At 33.7% G+C, this 21,308-nt stretch overlaps 1 protein-coding gene across 1 annotated transcript in view; it reads right to left on the reverse strand.

Annotated features, from left to right (window-relative positions):
* Positions 1 to 4,138: 4,138 nt before the first annotated feature.
* The window catches only part of LOC121419272 (RNA polymerase II-associated protein 1-like), a 41,116-nt gene continuing 23,946 nt past the window's right edge, over positions 4,139 to 21,308 (reverse strand). Inside the window, exon 30 of the mRNA XM_041613662.1 lies at positions 4,139 to 4,214. The gene's annotated coding sequence lies outside the window, so the exon portion shown is untranslated. The remainder of the gene's footprint in view (positions 4,215 to 21,308) is intronic.

Raw genomic sequence — 21,308 nt, forward strand, 5'->3', positions numbered from 1 at the left:
ACCACTACTACTACTACTACTACTACTACTACTACTACTACTACTACTACTACTACTACTACTACTACTACTACTACTACTACTACTACTACTACTACTACTACTACTACTACTACTACTACTACTACTACTACTACTACTACTACTACTACTACTACTACTACTACTACTACCAGTACTATTACTCCTAGTTTTCTCCTCTTTCATAGGAACAAAAATCCAACAAAATCTGTCTTATGTCACATCCATAATAGGAATAGACAATGCATGTATATATAATAAAGAAGGACAAGACATTGCTAAATCCATATTTATACAAATTCATGTTGTTGTGATTGAGTTTTGAAGAAAGGAATTGTGTCATGGGGGAGGCCACATTCTTACCTTTTTCCTTGACTGCATCAAGTATAATCTCTTTTAGACTCAATCCCTTTCATTTAATCAAATTTTGACCAATCTAAATGTCAAGGTTATTTTCCAACTAGACGCAATTCACAAGGTCCATTTGGAACACAAATAGGAGATAAACTTGACACTGAAATGGCGCCATGTATTTAGTTTGAAAAGCGGCTCAGGGCAAAGCACGACTGGTACACAAAAGGTGACAATGGTGCGTGAAGAATCAGAGAGTTGTGAATGGAGTCGGAAGCACGTTTATCAGAGTCAGGGTTTAACAGAAGATTGGATGAAATATGGACATTAAAGAAACAACACAAGAAAAAAGGTGGATTCTATAAAGAGGGGTAATGTGCAAGGGAGAGAGAATGCTAGACTCTTCCAGCAATCTACATACCAAACTAAAAAAAAACTGAAATCTTAAATCCTAGCTATTCCAAGTTTTGGTAAATCGATTAAAAGATGTTGCTACTAATGATATTGATTACTAGATTGAATGTGCGTGGCCTAAAAGGGTTATGATGAGGAGGATATAAAAATAAAAATGTGCTTTTTTCATTGGATTAGACAACTAATTTGATCTCATGCTGTATCAAAGTAATATATGCATTTTTTTTTCCTTTTAGATACCAGTTCAAACTTGCTATCAAGGGACAGATCTTCTATTATGGTTCTTGATTTGTCTATCATAACTAAGGAAACAAAGGTATGGAAGATACTGTCTTCTGAAGACTTATTGATATTCAATTTTCCCCAAATAATTGGATTTTTGTAATAAAAAATGTCAAAATTTTTGCTTGCTCGCTTTGTTCGCTCCCAACTTTTATAAATTTTGCCCAATTTGCCATATCTGGCCCCTTCAAAATTTTTGGCTCATCATGCTACTGGGCAACATATTCCCAAATGAACACATTATGAAAGAACTGAGTGATTCTGTTAATTGCTCTTAAAATACTGATTCACCATTCTAATTTTGTGGTAACACTTTCCTTTATTTGTTATATAATGACTTTTGGAAATGAAAAAGCGTACAATTACCCATTTAATGAGTTACCGCAAAATGATATCTCTACAATCAATGTGTACTCCTATTACAATTCATGTTTCAGAGACCTGCTATTAGAAATTATCACAATATCCATCATGCACACAAACCGAATTGAAGTGAATGAAAAATCAACCTATATGAATCTTACTCTTTAATGATATCTAGGAAAATAATTTTCAAGTACTTTCAGATGAATTAATATCACAATTGTTTTAAAAATCTTTTTCAGTTTTTTGTTTAAAAGATATTAATTTTGAATATTTTTTTTCTCATTTCAGTACTCACAGAGGTCTCAATGTTTTCATTACCACTATGAAGAACAAAACCAACAGAGAATCTGAAGCATTATTTGTTCTGATATTCTCTCTTGAATTCCAAAGGAAAGGTAATAGTGCTCTCGACCACAAAAATGACCCCCTCAAACAGGCTACGTCAAACAACTTCTTGACCCTTTATCCTGTACTTTCGAGTGCTACTGATGTTCTGAGGAAAGATAGAATGGAACAGAGAGAGAGAGACATACATACAGATAGACAAAGAGAAAGAAAGAATGAGAAGGAGACAGAAATAAGAGAAATAGAAAGGGAGAGGGAGAAATAGAGACTGACACAGAAAGAAAAAGAAAGAGAGTTGAAAACAGAAGAACTTCAAGGGCATAACTTATTCTATAATACACCCTTCTGCCATGGAGTGCAAATATCCCACTTTTTATAGCAAACATGAGAATCTAGACTGAGAGATGCCTTTTTTAGCCCTTGTTTCCGGTACATGTCAACAAGTTGGAAGCTGAATACACACATGCTTCAGACACTGCTTAAGGTGTGAATACCAATGCAGTCTTCATTACTTTGAGAAATAAAAGGAAGAATTGTCAGAAACCGTTTTATGGTGCCAGAGAACATAATCAAAACAACAAGAACAGACAGCAATGGAGATAGTTGGAACTACAAATACTTGATAATCATTTAAAATTTAAGAGTAATTCAAACATAAAATTGAGCATGCTGGTTACCAGTGTTTCTCAACTATATGACCATAGTAAGCTCCATGATCACATGACCGACGATTTTAGTTGTTGGCACAGTCGTGAAACTGTGCCTTGGTTTTGAATAAAAGTGAGACATACAAGATCTCATGTGAATATAGAAATCAAGGTCCTCTGCTGTCAAATAAATTAAACCCCAATACAAAGTGCACATCAAATTGTACACTTTTTACTTAATAATGGAAGGATTTCAAAAGTTGTAATTATACTTTCTAGTTCTACCAAAAAGAAATGCAACTGCATCACCTAACCAGTATACGAGACAAGGATTTGATAACATACTAGGCTGGTGTATAAGACTAATAGTGATGATGAAAGTGAGTGAGTCTACAGCTGTGCTTACAGCTGTAGGTAAGCTTTAGCCACAGAATCACGGAACCATCCTCTTGGTAGACCCTACCGGATGTTTTGGCTTTGGTTTCGATGGAAGATGAACGGATGTTTGGTCGATAGCTAGGAGTCACATAGTACAGATCACATCATTGTCATAAAGAATCATCGTCAGTACATTATAAAGTGTCATTAAAGATATTTGACCCACTTGAAAGAGTGATTCCAAGAAAATATCTCAAAACTTGCAAAAGTATGTAGATCAACAAAAAAGGGAGATCAACTTGCTGATCATTCATCAATCATAATTTCAGTAAATATGCCCTTAATTTGTTTATCATCCTTCAAAATTTCTTCTTTTCAAGAATCTACAAAGTATTTTAAGTAAAAAAAGGTCTAAATAAAATATTCTAAATTCAAATTGCCTTTGGCAGAATGCAATTCTAATGAGAACCTTGCCCAACAAAGCTATTTATGCAGACTAGATTTCTTATCAAAGTTGATTCATTAAAAACAAGCTAACAGGATGGTGGATACCTCATCACAATGTCAGATGTTTAGATGCAAAACAAAAATTATTGCACTAATCTCTGATAAATCAGATCATGTTAATAAAATGTTTATTATAATACAATTCATCAATTATTTCTGATCACATTCTTACGTTTGATACTCTCTTCTTTCAGGGTTCCATGCAGTATAGCGTGTGGTCTGCTCGAGGCTACACTGGCTACTAAGAGGGCTTTAATCTTATATTAAAATGCAAATCCTTTACCAGGAGGTACACATGAATAAAATATGAAGCTTGGATCAAAGATGGTCCACAGACCTGTGAAAGTAGAGCAGCCAATTTAAGCATATCACAGCCTAAATTTGCTGCTAAAAAGACCCATTTAATATTCAGACCCTGGAATAACATTTATAAGTGGCTTATGAAACATTCATGGCATACATATCAAGTATTCCGCCCTAGATTCAGGTCTACGTTGTGCAGTTCGATTGACATTTCTCTGATTGCTGTTACCTACACTGATTTGGACTTGCATAAAGTATGGAAATATCATCTAAAACTATTTAATCATATAAAGCCGTAATCATCACAAACTTTAAAAAGCAATAGAGGAAGTGTGTGTGTGTGTGCGGATGTGTGTTTGTACGTGGGTGTGGGTGTGTGTGTGCATGTGTACAAGCTCATCAATTTCCCATGTTTTCAAAAAATGACTCATTTAGTCTAAATTAAGATGCAACAAATTTTTAATTATATTATACATGTATCATTATTAGTGACACACATCTCATTTGTATAAAAGTAACAAAAAAAATTGTTCCTGGAAAATACCAGGACATAAATGAACATGTACTTACCCACAGGGATGTTCTCTTCTACACAGTGAACTATAAAGAAAAAAAGGAATATTCAGTTAAGATTATATTATTCAACTTTGACCCACCCCCCCCAAAAAAAAACAAAAAACTAATCTTGATCAATGAGTAAGAGTATACATATAATTACATAGATTATGTTCTGAGAAACTCACTACTGAAAATACTGATGATTATAAATGAGATAAAAAAAAACCCAATACTTTGGTAACAATGTTCAGGGCTAAAGATTGTCATAAACATACACATTCTTACAAAAAATCACATTCAATCTAAACTTTAAGAATGTTATTTTTATCATTACTTATTTGGCCTTAAAAACATACAAATTTTACAATGTAAATACATAAATACAATTTACATACAAATAAGTAAAAAAGAAATGAGAGACAAGAAGGTTTTCCATTGGCCAGTGCTCGCAAAAGTAAAATTCATTACTTTTGCCCAGGGGTGGTATTCTGAGGTCATTTTATCTTTAAAATATTTTATTTTATCTCTTAAAATGAAATTGGTATTCTGAGATGAGATTTTATCTCTCAGATAAAATTTTGATTTTATCTTGCGTATAAATTTTATCTTGCGTATCTACTAATGATACGCAACAGAACAATGCCTGCGTACACATACCCATCGCGTATCTGGCCATTGCAACGCAGATGATGTGCTTGCGCCCATGTTACTTTGAAGAAAAAATAAAATAAACTTAAAAGAGGGTAGAGGCTATTTTATCTCTGCGACATTGATTTCACCAGTATTTCTAGGTGAATTAACCCCAAATGGTGACATGAAAATGAAGAAAAATTATATATTTATTGAGAATAACACCTTAACGTTGTTCCTGTACAATCAGAGAGTATTTCATAAGACTTTTCTTTACTAATACTGTCTTTGAAATGATGTTTGAAAAGATGCGATATAGACTTCGAAAAAAGATGAGAGTATTGTCCTTTTTGTTAAAAAGAAATCTCCGTAAAGACGCGCAAGCGTATAGTGCAAGCGTATTTGAAGTCAATAAATTGACGCAATCTGGCCCCTTTGCCACACCTCCTGGCGGAATGGATTTTAATTGGTTGAGTGATATGAGAGAGCTATAAAAGCGCGTTTCTAATTGGATATTGATTAAAAAATAGGTGTGTCTTACAGAGATAAAATGAAGATAAAATGGTTCTCAGAATACCAATTCGGAGAGATTTTAAGGGTATTTTATCTCACTGATTTTAACGGAGATAAAATATTTTATTTTATCTGAGATAAAATGGATCTCAGAATACCACCCCAGAGCAGACATCCATTGAAAAAATATTCCACATAACCGGTCTATACAAGTAATAAAACTTCAATTAAAATACATTCAACCAACATTGTAGACACTCAAATGCAAGTATGTACAGTAGGGCATGGTAAAAGAAAGAGGGGGGGGGGGAGGGGTAGAATTAACAACATAGAATTACAGTTAATCTCAATGTTGCAATTGATCTTAACCAATCATGACTGTCTGTGTGAAAACACCTTGAATTTTCTAGAAATGTTTAAATTCCATTTAAGGAAGCCAGCAGTCAAATTTGATTTGTTGATAGAGATGCCACAGTGATGAAAGAGAAATGAGAAAGGTAGCTGTTTCCATGGTGATTGACCTCAGTTCAAGTTCAACAGGCTCTTGAGTGACAGCAGTCTGACATTGACTGGGTTTTCTTATTTGTCTTGGAAAAACCAACAGAATGACAGACTAAAAACTTATTCTTTAAAAATGTATAAGTACCAGTTTCACTTTTTAGTTACATTTAGTTACATTTTGTCAATTTCTAGATCTCTCTCTCTGTATCTCTCTTTTCATCTCTCCATCTGTCCCTTTCTGTCCCATCCCCCCTCTCCTCCTCTCTGTCTGCCTCTGTCTCTCTTAATCTGTATCCTTCTCCCTTCCTTGCAATATCCCTTCTTTTCTATTTATTGCATAAACATTTCTTCTTCTGTGTTCGTTAATCAATTTTAGTGTTCTTCCTTTTTAATTTCTTATTATCTATGTCCCATGCAAACTTTGCTTTAAATTGCGAGCACCCAGATTATCCTTGACTTTCAAACTCAGCATGGGCTCAGGAAACTGTTTATTTCCATTTCCTAATGGGCCAATTTAGACCAATTTTCAATCCAAGACATGCCAACATTTAGGATTTCTTAATATCAATTCAATTCACATCTGTTCCACACACTTATGAAAACAGCGGGCTAAAACAACCACACATGGTCTTATTCAAGGTATTTAGAAGTACCCCCATCCCACCTTAGTCATTGATTTCTATTCATTTTGTTCTTTGATTTATGTCAACATATTGGTGGTAAGAGTCTTAAAAGTTTATTCCTGTGATATTCTGAATTATATTTTCCATTTTAGTGCAATCAAATCAGAATAGAAAACTAGATACCACTAGTGTTACCATGGTAATTAAATGATGCTTGCAGCACATCATTACTCCATGACAAATGTGTTTTTCAGAGTCTCAAGAGCATTGGGAAAAAATGAGGAAGTAGTACAATTTGCAAGTGAACAATCAACAAACCACCTGACCGTCAACTGACTCCATAAACAAATTAAACTGTATCCCATTTTAAACGAGTTCAAAATCATAGTTTCTCTGTCAAACGACAGGCTATATTTAATTGATAGCTGGTCAATTAAGCAGGTTTAATTATAATCTCATGTACCATAATAATTTGATAATGAATCAATGTGAGTGCAAGGTATGAATTTATGGAAAAGACAACTGATAACATAGGCTGTCTAGCATAGACAGAGACACAGGTTTCATGTTACAATATAAACATGATATTCCTTGAGGATATGAAACACTTCATCACATCATGTGATCTTCTCCAGCAAACATCCAGCTAAAGTACAAGCTATAAGGTCAAACTCATATCATTTCCTTCAGAGGTTCCATCCCAAACATCTTGAAATCCTAGCCAGGCTAAGCAAAACTGTTTGAGGGAGAGATACTCCTCATATTACACCTCTAATTTACTGCCATACTTCAAGTTCAGCTGCTTCATATCACACTTCACCTCTGCTTCTCTGCATATCAAGGGGCAGATTCAGGATTTCAGGACAGAGAGGGTTAAGACACATCTGCCTCAGTAACAAAAATCTCAGACAATAGAGCTGATTTTTTTTAAAGAAAATTAATCAATTTGATTATTTATGTAAATCACCAATAATAATCAGTTGTGTGATTAATTGCTGATCTGAGAAAGTTTACTGATTCAAATGATGCTTTGGAAGTACAAAGAGACATTAAATAATATGATAAACCATATACAAGACGATGGAAAAAGATATTGAGGTCTGGTAAAATTGTCATTTTTGAAAAAAAATGCTTTTCATGATTTTTTTTCCTGATGCCTCATTGGTCTCATCTTTGGTCAAAAGGGGACACATCCCCCCTTCACTCATAGAAAGCATGATTATGTGATACCCTTCTGAAATTGCCATTTTTGAGACATCACTAATACCAATTTCTGGTGAACAACAATATGCAGAGTACTCTTACAGTAATCAATATCTAAAAATTCCAATAAATCGCCTTGCATTTTTTTGTGAAATTTAATGACAACTATCCAGATTGAGAGTAATCAAATTACAATCAAACATTTCCTAGTAGGGTACACTGGGCTTGGATAAAACTCCTAAGACCTATAACATGGTTGGTGACTGTGAGAAAAAAAAATTGCACATTCACTGACTTCAAGGCAACTAGCAAATTTACTGGCAATTTCTCTCCAAATTGAATATATAAGCATCGTGAAGTCTGTCGCTACATTTAGCTCTACTGAGTGCCAGGCTTGACACATGGGAAATTGGATTGTTAGAAAGTAAAAAGAGAGCCTCAATTTGTTCCCACTCGTCTCCTATAAACTTGTGAAACAGAGAATTGAAGAGAGAAAATGAGAAAGGGAAATGTCCTTTTTATCCAATAATGATTCTTCCTAGGAATCTTCTTGGTTCGATGAAATGAGTGATGCATTCCCAGGGTATTGTGATATTAACCCCCCCCCCCCCCACTTAAAAAGACACCATCTTTCAAAGAAACCAAAGAAAGACTTTTTTTTTTCATTATGTGTTTTATTGGTATTCAAAATCACATATAATCACAATATTTACAGGTAATTGGAAATGATTTTAAGACTTGATAGTATAAAGCTTGTAAGCTGTACATTGCATGGATTTATTCAGATAATTGTCTTTTGGGGGCCAAATTATATATTTTAAAAAGCACCTCATGAAATATTCTTTTAATAAATGCTTCTTTGAGAGTCATTGCACATTATACAGATATTGACTAATGGGGTGTGTAATATAAACATTCTTTGGACCGCCGGATTTATATTTTCCCGAGGGGTTATATTTTCCCGAAGCGCGCAGCGCTGAGGGAAAATATGATCACGAGGGAAAATATTAATCCTTTAGGCGGTCCAAAGATTTTTTTTTACACATCCCATCAGTCAATATCTGTTATATTAGATAGCCTTTAATGATGTACATGTAGATAAAAATGGCCTAACGATGCGTGCAGCCCGTTGTTTACGATAGTCACAGTGATTGATGGAACTGGTATAGATCTAGATGTAACTTCAGTCTACTACTACTCTAATGCAGTGAATGGCCCTTTTCTAATCAAATCAAGTTTGTTTTAGGCCTAGCCATAGATCTAAGTTAGAGTCCAGTCCAGATACTTTAGTCCCACATATTTTATTTCCGTGTAGTTGGTAACAGCTGATCCACAAGAGGGCGCCATACACGTAGAAAAATATATTCACGGACCGGTTGGTCAATATATTCATCGAAGGTGGACCGGCTGGGAAAATACATGGATTTCGATCATATCACGTGACGCGCAATTGACCAATCGCGCTTGGCTATCTGTCTTGGCTATCTAATATAACGCAATATCTTTTTTTGTCAATGTTTTTGATCAATTTATTTTTTTTACATATCATATCTCAGCATGCAGGAAAATAATAGCAATATCATGAACTCCCAAGCTTGATGGCAAAATAAATATGTAAATAATATTTTCATACCTTCATCTGATGTGAAGGGAGTATAATACACTATGATTATTGTCTTTAACAAGATGTTATATTTATTTTAGAGTGTTTCAAGATATTGCAGATAAACAATTATTATTTAAAATATCAATCATGAGTTCATTATTTGATCATATCCAGGAAACAATTTGTCATTTGCTTTTTTTGTCGATGTTTTTGATCAATTTATTTTTTTTACATATCATATCTCAGCATGCAGGAAAATAATAGCAATATCATGAACTCCCAAGCTTGACGGCAAAATAAATATGTAAATAATATTTTCATACCTTCATCTGATGTGAAGGGAGTATAATACACTATGATTATTGTCTTTAACAAGATGTTATAATTATTTTAGAGTGTTTCAAGATATTGTAGATAAACAATTATTATTTAAAATATCAATCGTGAATTCATTATTTGATCATACCCAGGAAACAATTTGTCATTTGCTGCTCATATAAGCTTTAATCCTGACCTGAAAGTCAATTTTTCATCCCATCTACCATCCTGTCAATAAATGTACAAAATTTCTAGCAGTTAATCCCATTTTAATCTCAGAAAGATGATTTTAAAAAAATTAGACATACATCATTTCAATTTCACATGCACAATCAAAGCTGATTTCTGTGGTGTTGCATTACTTAAACCCTAAACAAATCAATTGAAAAACATGTGTAAAGCATTGATCTTTCGTTCAAACTGAAAAAAAAACACAAAAGCTGGTATAAATGGGAGATGCACTTTAAAGTTCACACTTCATGCAAGACTTACCTAAATGGCAAGTTACATTCCTAAGCCTGAAATCAAACTTATAATTTTGAATTATCCACAGTAAATATCTCACATCTGTAAATATCAAATCCCCAACATAACATTATGAAAATCAATGTTACAGAAAAAGAATTTTTCATAAACATAAGTCTTTGCCACTTGCCCAGATCATTTGTTCTCACATTCTACTTAACTTATTAAGTCCTTACACACTTGATTCATTCTCTTCTTCTTACCATATTCTTGACTACATGTATGATCATGCAACAGATGAAATCACTGAATGTGAACTGAATTTCACCTTTTGATTTGTAATTCATGTCGCATCTTGAGATAAGAGTGAATAATCTGTTAAGAGTCTATAGTTTACACTTCCAAACCCATTTCCCTTACAGTCATGGACATCTTGATATGACTCATATCATTCAGGTTCATTGTCCAAGATGGTAAAAATCATTAAACAAGAAACTGAATTGATAAATACATCAAGATGACAATCATTAGTAAACTACAAAGCAATATATCAAGGTTTAAAGCTTCTGTTGCCTCTTCTGAGTTATTTTGAAATATGTATATATAAAAAAATCATTTATGAAGATTATGGAGAGGGCAATTAATCAACTGAAGTTTTTTTTTTCTAACTATGAAGCAGGATATAATTATTCTATGTTCAGTAATGAATAAACTTGGAAGTGTTGGTAAATTGTACAGATGTAACATGACCTGAGTATTGTTATCACTGCATCAGGTGGTAGACTATCTTGTGTGGATGACTCATATCATTGTATATGCACATTATGGATGAAGTGTAAATCAGGTGATGATACATTAGTATTAAGATCTAGATCAAGAGTGAAGAATGTGAGGCCTATGTAAGGAGGCAAACTGACCAGGAAGGGAGGGTGGGTCATTCTATGGGACGACATCCCCCACCAAGCAGTAGAGGGTGGAGGGTAACCACTTTTTCATTATGACATGGTGCAATTTGTGGTGTAAACTTTCGGTTAAAGAAGAAATTCCATGTCCCCTTCTATTCCCCAAAATGATATATATTACTAACAAATAGTTACAGGTTAATGTGCATCTCCACTCACTCTATCTTGCTTGGATTTTTATATTTGTAGCTATTAAGAATCTAACAATAAATCTTATATGTAATTATGATATACATGAAACTTGAAGATATGTATCTACTCTAGCAGGAATTAAAGAATTACAAAGGATTAAACTCCACATGTAAGAAGATCGAATCTAACAGTTAAAATGTTGTATTTTCTACTTCCAGTATTTCTATTTTGTTTTCCTTCGATTGAAAATTTAATATTACATTCATTCAGACTTAATGGATAATTGCTTAACTAATCCAAATAAGAGGATTAGAGTGATCAAACATTTAAATTCCTACTATAAATGAGTAATGATTCCATGCACTTAACCAAATCTTGACTCACTAGTTCTTAGAATAAAATGCACTTTAATTAGAGTATTTAAACTACATTACTGATGTGTAAGCCCTTGAATCGCACCTTAGGTGCTGCCTGATGTAGCCTCTCATCTCAATAACTAATTATACCTATTCCGGACAGTTATTGGCTTCTGTCCATTGGGTCGACTGTGGTTTCTAACATTAATGCAGATGGAATTGGATTCTGAGTTTATTTCCCTTGTGATCAGGGTAACTTGAGTAGAGACTATTTTCATCCATGCAAGCATTAATACTTGATAAGGAATACGATCATGTAACTCCTTCTTTGCCTCTACGTGTCTTCACATTTCTTCATGTTTAACTCTTCTACAACTTCATTTTTTTCTCTAAATTCAAATGCCCTCATTCAAACTTTTTTACTGATTTTTTCATTTTGAGAGTCTATATATCCATTCTTAAATAAACCCAAATATTTGCTGATATCATTGATGGAATGTGGAAACTTGTTAAAACCTTATATGAAAAAAACTTTTATGAATAACCTTATATGTTAAAACCTTGTAAGTAGAAAAACAAGTGCATGAAAACTTGACAAGGCAGCTCAAATAACTAAATGAAGGTGTATACCAAAATATTCCAATGTCAAATGTGAATTTGAGTGAAATAACAACATTGAAATTGGCAAAAATGGGCAATGAAAGAACTAATATTCCTTGGAACTTTACAGTGGACTGCTCTTAAACAATCTGTCACTTTGAAGTACACCACTTGATGGGGTTATTGGCCTGACATCTACTGTTACATTAAGAACTACAGGGCACTCTCTACACTGAAAATATTATGACATTCTTACAAAAATATTAATAAACAATTTTTATAATAGCTTCAAATGTAACAATATAACTTTATGCTTCATTCATAAAATCAATACAAATAATAGATTACTTTGATAATTTTTGTTCATTAAAAGACATACTGTATGTATAAAACAATTTTTTGTCATGATGATGTTTTTAGAAAAGCCAGTATCTCTAAATTTGCAGGTTCCCAAGGGTTTTCCCTGAAGTGGAATGCTGCTTACATAATGAACTTATCTCAACTCCCAAGGAGAGTTGAAGAGGGTAATATGATATACCATGCATCAAGTGATTGCATTAAAGATGATGCTAGCCCTCGGTAGCTAGGGTAGAGTTGTCATCCCCTAATGCTGCTGGGGGCCCAACTTGTTTATCCCACTGCCTACAACTTCTTCATCTGAAGAGCATGTAAGTTTACTACTTGGTGATTTCTACAACACAGTGCAGTGGACTGAGGAGCACCAGCAACTGCTTCAGGAATCAACATGGTTTTAACTTAACCCACTACCTACCATGTGACAGCAATTTATGCACTAAAGACTATATGACATGGCAATATTTCATATGGCAAAGACTATCATTTTCACCTTGAGAGGAAAAGTTCAAGTGGGAAGCCCATCTTGGAATAAAATTAAAGTATAAAAATGAGAGAAACATAGGTCTCCAACGGTTAGTAAAAAAAATCCCATCAAATGGTGAGTGACAAAGGGATGGACTTTTTTAATTTTCTGACATATCTAATTTTCTGACATACATGCAAGCAACCACTAAAATGCAAGGATGATACAAGATCATGGGAATTTTCACTGATTTTCACTCTCAGAAGGGCTAGCCAATCATATACAATGATTATAGTAGCTTATAACAGCTGAAGATGATTATTGTTTTCAAGCCAATCAGATGCAATATTTAGTAGCTTATGACAGTTATCACTGATGAACTGACTGCTATCAGTAGTAGATATGAAAGCACTCTGGCTGCAGATTTTGTCACGTCTTTTAAAAACATAAATGCTCAAAGATCACTGGCGGATACAGGGGGGGGGGGGCAAATGTAAAAATGCCCCCAAAACAGAAGTGTCCCCCCCCCCTTTTGAAAGAGACCCCCCTTTTTGGGGGTTGTCAAATCTTTTTCGTGGATGAAATGTCCTTATTTTTTTGTTGAAAACCTTTTCTTTTTTTTGCATGTCAAATTTTTCCTCAGGAAAATGTGCCCCCCCCACCCTTTGGAGAATCTTGGATCCGCCCCTTTCAAAAAGCAAATTATTACAAGTGTAATTCTTAATGTTTCATAATGAGCTTGGGATAGTTGAAGAATTAAAGTGAGATATGGTGGAAAAGATTCAATACTACATGTATACACTATCATAAAGAGAATGATCATCAAATCAAAATTGATTACAATTTTAGGGCAAAGCAAATCCAGTAGAATAGACTTGGAAATGGAAAAAGAAGCGATTGCTGAGAGAAAGAGTGGGGGGTCAACAAATCATGTTCATAGCAACCTGAGCAGCATTTTGTGATTAATCAGAGAAAGAGGCAGAGAGAAGAAAGACAGAGGTGATGTGAGAAAGATAGAAACAGAGAAAAGGGAAATGATGGTACATGTGTTTCTGTTACAAGACAGGCAGTAAAATGAAAAAAAAAAGAAAGATAAAAAGTAAGGGAGGGAGAGGGAGATGCAGAGAGGGAGAGAGAGTGTGCGAGTAGGTGTAAGATCAGAGCTCTTAGGAAATGAAACTGACAGGAGACAAAAATTAATGAAATATCACTTTGGTCATCTCCAATTTCACAACAATTTCACCCTCCGGTGCTTCTTGTAATCAGTGCATCTTTACCTATCAAATCACCCACTTGCCATTCCTAAACAATGCAGTGGCGGATTCAGCGGATCGATACCAGGGCCACCATTGTTTATGAACAATAGTCTGCCTCCTCCAAAAATTACTGTTTAATCCAACTGGATTCCAGCCAGCAAGGCATGTGAAAACTTGCTTTGAAATTGTGATCTATCTCGTCAGTTTTGTTTTAGAGCTACAAGCATATACAAAATTTAGATGTTGTCTCCACAAAGCGAGAGGAAAAAAAGATTTAATAACAAAATGTGCTGGTTGTCCTGTAAGCTGACAGGAAGGTATTTAAAGCAACAAGCAAACGCAAAACATATTTCACCCCTGTCCCCTTCTTCCCGATACAAAGCCCTTGCTCTCCAATCAAGAGAGAAAGAATAAAATGTACATTCTGAGTTGACATCTTTCATAAGCCATCCATGATCTCCATACCCCATACCCTGGGGCACTGAAAGCAATCTACCAATTACCAAATGCATCATGACTCTCTCTCCCTTGAGATACAATCCAATTGTATTCAAAAACATGGTCAAAGAATAAAAGTCTCTTTCCTCATGCAACATAGTAATTCTCTTCTGTTCACCAAACTGAAATTCAAGTATGCCAAGCTTGTCAACAGCCTGGAGGAAGAAGAATTTTGAATGATATGTTATGCTAATTAGAAAATATCTATAATCAATTGCAAACTTCAGTTGCAATTTCACAACTGATGGATCAAATTTAACTTAGGCAAATCAATTTATACTATATAATTTATACCAGAAGTAGACCTGCGATCAATTTGCAATTAATTGCATGACTTATGATTGATGTTGAGACCTAAAATTAATTGCAATCAATTGTAAGTTTCTTGCAACATTCCATATGACTAAAACTAAACCTTGAACCCATAACACAAAGCTTAGCAATGATCATATAAAAAAATTATGATTGATTGCATTTACTTCATCAAAATCAAGCGTACGATGAATCATGCTTTGTGTTACGGAGCCCTGATTTACAGCTATGATCTTACTTATTTTTCTTGACACAATCTGATCGGCCTGCTTTCAATCATGCATGTAGGTAAAAATTGCACCACAATTGATACAATTATTAATGAAATAGGGAATATGGTGGACTTATGGAATAGGCATGGAGAATTTTACAAAACACAGAATGTCTCCATCACATTAGGTCGTGCTTCAGCAATGTTCTTTACAATAATTATGTGAAAATCTGAATATTCTACCACAATGATATTTTTCCTCATTAAATTTATCTTGGAGCCCTATTATATCAAGCTTCTAATTATGATATCTGCGATGAAAATTATGATTTTAATTGGTTGTTGGGCATTATTTCCATGGTAACTACCATTGATGGAAAAGGGACTATATAAATGACTTTTAAAAAATGAAGTTACCGTCTGAGGTGCATGTCTGCATGTGTGGGTGAGTGTGTGTGCATGTGGGGTGTTTATCCAAGAAATTTCTTTTCATAATCATAAAAAAAAATCACTGTATTGCACATTTACCAAACAATAGCTGAAATGACTGACAGATGAAAATATTGTGAAATCCAGGATATAAAACAAATGTTATATCACATTTCAACTCTCAATACAACTGCCAAATCTCATTTTACAAATAAATACAACCTCATAATACAAGATGTCAATCATCCTCCATCATCATCTCCTAACACCCATTACAGTCTGTCTGGTACAGAGTCAGTCGTACATATTCACAGCAGATGTGACTTTACAGTCTGCTAAAAAGAAGTTTAGATTTCTAGAGTTACTAATCACAGTGATTCATTCTTCAGGAGGCAAATCTAGGGTTAGTCCAACCCTCACATCAAATTTCCCACACATTTGGAAGGAAATTATTCCATCATGCATGAAGCTTTTTAACTACATCTCACACGGTCGTCATGGAGAGTATCGAAAGAGCTTTGCCTGTCTTCTTGAGTTTCAGACCATCAAGCGAAGTAGAAATTTGACAATACGTCTCTTTTTTAGAGTCTGAAAATAGATTGGATGCTTTATTGAGGTGAACCACCTATCTACAAAATGTATTTTCCCCTTTCTTTTGAATTTTAAAGGTAGAAACCTTAAATCTATTCTCCTTCATATTTGTTTTAACGGCTGGTTGTTCATTCTCCCTGCTTCTGTGTGTGTGCATCTCCCTCTCTCTCTCTTTCTCTCTCTATTCAATTTCTCTTTCATCCTAATTTCTGAAGCATATTGCTCATGAACAAGAAAAAATTATTCAAACCATCAAAGATATAATATACACAAATCCCTACATAGAGATTCAAATGATGATAACCTTCCTGACAGTTTATCATCTTCTCTTTGACAAATAATTTCACTTTTGAAACAGACAGGATTTATAATGTCTTTACCATAAAATAATCTGTAAATATAATTCTTATAAAAACAAGTCTATATGACATAACATATTTTTTACAACACTGTACTTTCTTGGTAATTATATTTATGGTTATAAAAATCAGGATACGAAATACAGCAATATATGAAAAAAGTGCATGTACCAATATGTTTACATTCTATAAATCATCCAAAATGAAGACAATATTTATACTTTTACATGATAAATTAGAGGTTCCCAAGGACCGCATTATTGGATTTCCATTGCACATATGGATACATTGTATAAAGTAAAATTGTAGGAGTAAAATGAAAATAATCATGTACAATTTTGCCCCCTCTCAGGAGTATATAGTATTATTTGAAACAAAGTATTCTCAATAATGCGTGCTTTCTAAAATCTCAAACCACTTCTGATACTAACGCATGGGGACACAAGTCGATTATAAGCCAAGCGAGCCATTAAATGGATTTTCTCTTCAAAAATTTCATAGTTGGCGCTGCCTTACTGAAACTAATGAGTCAGCCCATTGAGGTACTGTCATCACAAGCGATGCAGGTCAGTGGAAAGTAAATTTCTCCCTCAGGCTTACTTTGATCAAATATGTAAGACAATAGTCAAATATGCCCAAGCATGCTTGGGGAAATATTAAAGTGGAAATTGCTTTTTTCAAAAAGACCAGACCACTGAGAAATCCATCCTCAATATTGTTGGCTATATTTCATATTCTAAAATGGAGGGTTGTTGCTATGAATTTTGCAAAACCTTTGAGATTTTTATTCAATGCTGACGGAGGAGAAGTCTGCTGATTTATTACTTGGAGCGTTGTGGCCCAGTGGATTAGTCTCCGGACTCTGAAACAGAGGGTCGTGGGTTCGAATCCCGACCATGGCGTAATTTCCTTCAGCAAGAAATTGATCCATAATGTGCTGCACTCAACCCAGGTGAGGTAAATGGGTACCTGGCAGGAATTTATTCCTTGAAACGCAGCGTGCGTAACAGCTGCACTGCTAAAGCCAGGGTAATTATGCTGCATATTCTGTAGAGCGCTTAGAGACTTCTGACAAAGCAAGTATTAAGCGCTATATAAGCAAGTATAATTATTATTACTCATTATATGATTTCAGCCCTTATGTAACTAGTTTTATCTATCTGAAGTTGGCATATTTAACGAGTTATCAACAAACCATTGTATATTTCTTTCAGCTTCCTTTCTCCCTCCTCTCCACAGGTTCAATCCTAAATAGATTAAAACAATTGTTATTACCATCATTAGTTTCCTCAAATCACCATCCTCCCTGCCTCTTCATCAACATAATCATCATTGGCAGTACCCTACAGTTGTTTATCTTTACCACTATCATTGTCATTATCAGTATCTTCACACACAATGACAATGTTCCTAATTTTATTCAAAATAAAAATCTCTTGTATTCCCCCTCCTCTTTTCCTCCTCCTCCTCCTTGCTATCATAAATGTTCCTAATTATGATTATACTCCTCAACTCACTACTGTACAATGTTCATTGTTGCGATCATTCTGGATCAACATTTATTATCAATCACAATGTGAATTTCATCACTATCATCTTTATAATCACGACCTTCACAATCATTGCGATTACCATCAACATCGGCCTCATCATCATCATTGTCATCTAGGCCGTGGTCATCAGAACTACCAACACCACTACCATCATCATCATTATCATTGTTATAATCATCACCACTATCACAAAGATTACCATCATCATCATCAATCAATCTAAGACAAATTGAAATATGCATGGAACCCTAAAAGGCAAAGTGAGGTCTGTGATGAGGAACAAGCCTGTATGGCACTGCACCTTTAACATCAACACACTTCTCTTGCTCCCCTGAGCACCCCTTGCCCTTATCCTTGATTCTTTGTCTAATAATGGAGGATATCCCAGAGCACTCACTTTAAAATGGCTTCAGAAATTCTTACAAAGGCTTTCTTTAGACCTTCCTATCAAATCTTAGATTACCATCGCAAGAATGAGAGACAAGTATTCTCACATAGAGAAGCCTAACTACAAAATAGCAAATCAGTTCTGAGAAAATCTTAGAATAAGATATTGCATTATACATATATTTCCATATAAAAGACTTGAAAATAATATGTTCCTTTTCTGTCTATTGTATGAAATTATGATTGTTACTAAATTACTTCTTTTGTAAGTTCTTAGCCTGTGAAGTATGATAGTCAGTACAATATTTCTAATTTATTTATATCTATTCTTCAAACTTTTTATTTTCTCATATAGTTTTGCCCCCTTTCTTTTACAACTCTTTTCTATATCCACCTTTTATGTAAATAGCTGCCCCTGCAAGCTTGAATAATATATTTTTCAATTAAGGTAATCAATACCCCTTCACTTTACACTACTCTCCCATTGGTTATGATTTAGTTGATTCTGGACCGCATTTTACAAAGAGTTGCAATTGATCCAATCAACTACAACTATGGAAAGCCAGCACCATATAAAATGCATGTTCATTCAAAATATTTTCTACAGATGTTATATATTTTGTTGAATGTTCTGTATGCTTCTCTTGGTTTACAAAGGACATTGTGCAAATTTCCTGTAGAAAAAACTTATGACATTGTTGGATTTCCATATAGTTGAGGTTGATCCGATCAATTGTAACTCTTCATTAGACAGGGCCCTAAAATATCTTATATGAAAGAATAAAAAAAAAAAATTCAATCAATGGAGTGTGAATGAGAATAAAATAATACAAGCATATCGATTTCAAATAAAGATAAAAAAGAATTTATTATTTACATCTGTACATATCATGAGATTGCATATGTAGTTTGTTTTACCATGTGATATGTTGTATCATCTACATTTATTGAGATAATTAAAAAAAACACGTACTTTTCACACACATATCCAAATCTTTAAACTTTTTGTACAAATTTCAAATTAATTAGCCACATTCATTGAAGAAAATAAGTTGATTAATATATCAAATTGTGTGAATCGGTGTCAATATTTATTTCAGTTCTATTTTTTCTCTCATGATCAGATCAGGTAAATATTGTTAGTTTAGAAATATTCATATTCTGGATATTGGGTAGATGTACCAAATACTATCAAATCAAGTACCAAGTAATACAATAACATTGCTGTAAAAAAAAAATTATGTAAAGACAAAAGTGGAATGTAAAATCAAAAAATGAATTGTATATTAACAAAAATACTAAAGAGAAGAGTCTAATAAGGTGATCTCCATTACTGTTTGAAAATAGCACACATGGTTTTGTTCTGTATTATTTATTTCAATAATTCATTTTGTACGATCCAGTGAAAGAAATACTTTGTGAGTGAACTTTGTGGTATGTGATGCTTTTATTCAGTTAGAAAGTCATACATATTAATTTCTTTCTAGTTTATAAATCCAATTGATTTATATTCAACCTGGTACACATTCTAAAATATTGTTATTACATCTGGAAATATAGTGGTCTTTTATGAGCCATAGTTGAAGGGCATACTTAAAAGAAATTAACATGTTTCTTTAAGCCAAAGCCTTATCAATTTTTTTTTATATTTGGTTTACATGTTTATAGAATAATAAGTTTGTTTATAGTTCAATAAAGTAATGCATTACACTCCAGACCTAAGATATATATTGCTTCTGAACAAAAGTATTAAACAGTGGTCTATTTTACTGTACATTACCTACAAGCTTGCAGAAATATACCAGTTTATAGTGATTTACTCTACAGATACTTTACTTCCAAGGGTAAATTGCTCAATGCCACATGATACAAGACAAAAACAAATAATCAAACCTTATATTGAACAAGATAAAACAAGCATCATCCTCGATGATCTTCACATTGACATCTTGAGATGAATCATGTCCTTAGTCATATTTCCTTCATTATTCAAAGCCTCTTTGTCTATTATAGATAGTGTCTTATAAAATATGTATTATGACTGAATATTTCACACTGCATGAAGAAAGAAAATAAGTCCTAAAATTATTGCAGCTTGTTTTTGTCATTTTTTTTCTCCTGCAATCATTTGTAAATATAGATGCCTTTTGAGACCCCTCATATTATCTGCATTGTTACAGAATTAATAATGAATATTGTCATCTTTCCATCTTGCTTTTAATCACTCATTTCAACAATTGTGACTGTATCATTGTTTGTTATTGTAAACTGACAAAAATGAGAAATATAATTTTTCAAAACAAATACCACAATCACAATAACAATGAAATCAACAATGAAAATTACAACAAATATGATTACTGCAACAAGAACAATGACAAACATTAACAAGAATAATAAGGGAAACTGTAAAAAAGTTAATTATAACATACTAGCTTCAATTATCTATGGCATCTCAGGCCACGGTTTGCATTGAATTAACAATAACCCTGTCCTCCTCTGAACTGCAAACAAGAGTTCATAGCTTGTGATTACAAACCTTATAACAAGTGGAGCACATCTGGCAGTCTCACCTGCATTTCACAATTCAATATAGCAGCAGTGCTGACTTTGAAAACTACTATAAAATAAGTATTCACAAAAAATATACATATAATGATATAATACTATGTCCATGGACCCTAAATGACATTTGACCTTGATCATGTGATCTAAGACTTGTAGGTGATACTTGATTACCCCCATGTCCATATTTCATAAACTATATCCATAAAATTTCAAAGTTATGATGGAAATTCAACATGGCCAAAG

This window comes from Lytechinus variegatus, chromosome 7, assembly GCF_018143015.1.
Source record: "Lytechinus variegatus isolate NC3 chromosome 7, Lvar_3.0, whole genome shotgun sequence".
Classification (NCBI taxonomy): domain Eukaryota; kingdom Metazoa; phylum Echinodermata; class Echinoidea; order Temnopleuroida; family Toxopneustidae; genus Lytechinus; species Lytechinus variegatus.